Consider the following 4,926-nt stretch of genomic DNA (forward strand, 5'->3'; position numbering starts at 1 on the left):
AGAACAAGTCATGAAACAATACATAGAACAAGTCTTGCTTGATGAAGCAGATCCTCTGAAAGACTTTCTTGGTGGTTTTTCCAGAGCTGGCTTGGGTTGGAAAGTTCACATGTTCACATGATGGCAAACAGGTTCCTCATTCTCATTGGCGATTGAGTAGCTGCTGCTTCTTCTAATGTGTCATTCCAGTGACCATCATCTTCCAGTAGGCCAAGGAGATTGCACTCTTCCTATTAGGTTCTGCAGACTTGTCCATTCACTGTCTTGAGTGCTGATTATGATGTTGGGCCACGGATGTGGTGCAAAAGTACTCTCAAACAATAGCATTCAAAGTTGATGGGGTGAACCGTGAAGACACGTCCCAAAGCATTGCCTGACTTTATCCCTGGATATCCTTCAACATCGGATCCTTGAGCTCTTCTCTGGAACTTTTTCATTGAAGCCTGCCATATGTAGAACTTGGGTACGTCAACATACAGGAGGATTTGAGCAAACTCATCTTCCTGTGAAAGCTTGGAGAATGCAGTGAGGGTCGTATTAGCAGGATTTGCCATTTGATTTTGGAGGGACTCTTCTGTGAAGTATGCTCTCTGTCCATTTTCCAGGTGAACAGCCAGATGAACTACTGTTGGACATCGTTTGTGTATGAGAAAACTAAAAATTCTCCATAGGGCTTCATTGCTGCATATATAACGGCCCTGCTGAAACTGTGTCACCTCATCATGATTTCCATCCTTTCCCAATGCAAAGATAGCTTGGTCAGAGCCTTTGTTGACGTATTTGCAAACATACTTGATGGACTTGACTGAATTGCAGAACTCCACATTGATGTGCGAATTGAATGCTTTACTTAAAAGAGGATTTTAGGGGAACACCCATTTGTTGTCTACTGTTATTATTTTATTGTCTAATCATCACTACATATAACATCATCCATCATCATTACATATAACATCATCCATCATCACTACATATAACACTACCCATCATTACTACATATAACACCATCCATCATCACTACATATAACACCATCCATCATCACTACATATAACACCATCCATCACCACTACATATAACACCATCCATCATCACTACATATAACACCATCCATCATCACTACATATAACACCATCCATCGTCACTACAGATCGGTAAAGTAGTTTCCGAGATTCTCGTGCGGACACACAAACAAACAAACACACAGACATACTGGACTTTACCTCCCCTGTTGCCTTTAAAGATGTCTTTTGTTTTTTCTTCTCTTCTTTTTATTTTTTTATTTTTTTCAGTTCACTTCGGCGTTTGTCAGTATCTATGTGCTATCTCTATGTACACTGCATTTTGCTATGAATAACGGATTTTATACATCCACTCAGTCCTTTAGAAACACAGAAAAATAAAATATACTTTCTTTGGGGCGGTAATAGAATGTCTTTACGGATAGTCAAGTGTGTTGATTTTATTTATTATTTTTATTTTAACTAGTATTTCCTTATACTTTCTTTACCTGTTCTCACCGACGACTATATCTCTTTGTGCTATCACTGTGTACCTGTACACTGTATCTCCCTGTGAATGGAGTATTGTAGGCACAGTTTCCGTCCATGAGAAAGCACACAAACAAAATAAAATTTAAAGTCTCTGTGGCACCTACAACACGACTTGGTTTCAACTGACAGTGGTGCCTTTCCAGCTTGCTTGCGAATTTGTATTCACTTTAAGTTATTTACAACCTCTTCTACGTTCACTGATGACACTATGAATTGATTTAACTAAAGGCACAGTACTACACTCCCTGGTTAGCCTTTATCACAGCCATGGCCACAAATCTGTAAAAAAGTAAATAAAATAAAAGTATTGTCATATGGCAATGATTTTGTGGTTGTAGGCCTCCTGACCTGGGCTGTACCCCCAACTCGGTGAAAATTGAGTTTTCAAAAATACAATCGTATCTAGCATTAGTAGCTATTATCTTTTGCAATTATATGTTTTGTTTTTTATTTTAGATATTTAAGAATGGGTGTTAGTAATTGTTGTGCACTTGTACACGTAATGCCTTAATTGTTTCTGCCTCTGGCTGTCATGAGTATGCTTATATTTTGCATGTAGAGTGTGTCCTTTTAAGTTGATGATGTTCATGGTCTCTATAAATGGTTCTCACATTAGCTGCCTGAGCTGATAACAAATATGTAACAAGTAAATATAATTATTAGACAATAAAAGCAGCATAGTTATTCAATTTAATGTTATTGAGTACTGTAGAACATGTAGCACAGTTAGATAGAAATAAGGTGTTTTGTAGTATGTAAGACAATTTATGAATATGAATAAAATACTTATAAAGAACACGATAAAAGTTCCTCTTCGATTAATCCTTTTATGCATAGACTATCCATGATACGTATATGATATGCGTATAAATCAAATCTATTGGCATAAATATGGTGTGACTGAAGATGAGGATGACTTGAGACTTGTAGAAATGTATTTTTTTCCCTGTGACCTAATTTCTGATCACAAAGAGGAAATCCGTCAACTTGATCCTAGGGGAATGCATCCCCCTAGGATCAAGGCTCTTGTGTACAATAATTAATGTACAAGAAATAAATCCGAAGGAAAATATTGAATAACAACTATACACTGCATATCGTAGTTTTCGCTAAATATTCATTTTCTATCATAGTATATAGAACTCTGAACAGATAGAGAAAATTGTTCCCTCCTTAGGGGAGACTTGCCACTAGATGGTGGGCCAACTGGGCCAATCGGAGGCCTCAAAGCAAGGTAAGGGAGACGAGCTTCCTCCTTCTGTATATACTGTACTTTCTTTGTGCTATATCCCCTGGCTTTCAAATCCGGCGCGGGGAAGGTGCACTAGAGCCGGCATCGCCTCACCTACCACAAGGTATTAGATCTCTTTCGGTAAGCAAAAGGTAGTGAAGAATTTCATCAAAGCCTTAAAAACTTATTTGGCAGAAATGTTCCGTAAAGACACTGTTTCGGTAAATCTGGTGAAACTGCACATAATTGTAAATAAATACTGGTTTCCTGACTTTGACCCACACACCCGACCAAAACTCGACTGAACAATTCATTTACACAGGGGGTTGGGATAATTGGTGCCTTTACAATTGTTTGACTTGGTTTCCTTACTATCACACACACACACACACACGCACACACACGCGCGCACAGACTACTACTACTACTACTTTGCTGTCACTCGGAATCTAGTATGACGATCATCCAGCTGTGATACAATGATATGAGTTATTAGGGATGTCACCTAGGTTGCACGTGTAGAGGGCTGCAACTAGTACGGGGGAGGGGGGTGCCGGTGGCAGCGTCTTTCTGGCGTTGTCGCGTGTCTGCCTCGGTTTGCAGTCGGGCTAACTCGAAAGTATTGACACCTTCTTGTGTGGTGCTCATCCAAGCGTTACGATGTGAAGTAATCGACTCCCAGGTGAGGGGGTCGTTTTGGTACTTTTTCAGGTTTGTCTTAAGGCTATCGTTATACCTTTTCAAATACCCGCCGGAGTTAAGTTTACTATTCGTTAGGTGACTGTAAAGTAGCTGCTTTGGCAGTCGACTGTTCTCCATGCGGGTAACATGCCCAGTCCAGCGTAGCTGTTCATGGATAATGGTAGCCTTGAGGCTCCTACAGTTGGTGTCAGCAATAATACTGGCATTTGTTCTCTTGTCTTCCCAGCAAACTCGGAGGATGGAACGTAGACTACGTTGGTGAAAGTTTTCAAGTGCCTTGAGGTGCTTACTGTATATGACCCATGTCTCTGTCATATAGAAGGGTGGGACCACTGCTCGATATACATGTAGTTTAGCTCCCTACAGCTGAAGACACGGTTTCGGAGTTCGCCGAAGGCTTGAGATGTACAGCTGATCCGGTGCTGAATCTCTTCATCGATGTCTGTGGTGGTTGACTGGTGGGAGCCGAGATACCGAAAGTGGGAACATTAGAGAGGGTATTACCGTTAAGCTGGATGGATGGTGGAGGTGTGTCTGAGCCTGGGGCAGGTTGAAAGAGAATTAGAGTCTTACGTACACTCACCTCAAGGCCGAAGTGCACATTCGCATCTGCGTAGGTGTTTACGATTTCCTGTAGGTCGTGTTCAGTGTGAGCAACAAGAGTAAGATCGTCTGCATACTGAAGTTCTATAATGGAAGCTGCCGACACCTTTGTTCTTGCCTGAAGTCGTCTTTTGTTGAAAAGATCCCCTTCACCCGCTACTCGATGTCCACCCCGCCGGCTAAATTGGCACCGGCACGAGTAAGGAAGTCAGCCAAGAAAATGGAAACGAGAGTTGGTGCCAGTACACACCCTTGTTTAACCCGTTTGGATGGGAAAGAACTCAGACTGGGAGCCGTTGTGCAGGACACTGCCATTCATGCTGTCGTGGAGATACCTCACAATGACGATGAATTTTGGTGGGCAGCCAAAACGGCTGAGGGTCCACCAGAGGGCTTCCCTGTTGACCGAGTAGAAGGCCTTGGTTAGGTCTATGATAGCCACATACAGGTCACGACGCTGTTCTCTGCACTTTTCTTATATCTGGCGGGCAGCAAGATCATGTCAGTGGTGCCACATGATGGTCTAAAACAACATTGAGATTCTGGAAGGAATTTTTCCGCCTCAGGAAGGAGTCTGTTTAGGAGGACTCGGGCGATAATCTTGCCAGCTACAGAGAACAGCGATATCCCATGGTAGTTGCCACAGTAGGGTGTGTCATAGGAGGGAAGATCAGCTAAAACTAATGGCCCATCACTTTTTTGGTAGATTTTAGTGAATATAAACAGAAAATAATTTCAGTTTCATTATTTTGCAACCTTTTGCTAGGTAAATTTTAGCGTGAAATTTATCGAAAATCTAACGTACAGCTGCATTAGTGCATAACAATTAAATAGTGAAC

The sequence above is a fragment of the Homarus americanus genome, unplaced genomic scaffold (assembly GCF_018991925.1).
Source record: "Homarus americanus isolate GMGI-L3 unplaced genomic scaffold, GMGI_Hamer_2.0 scaffold11022, whole genome shotgun sequence".
NCBI lineage: Eukaryota > Metazoa > Arthropoda > Malacostraca > Decapoda > Nephropidae > Homarus > Homarus americanus.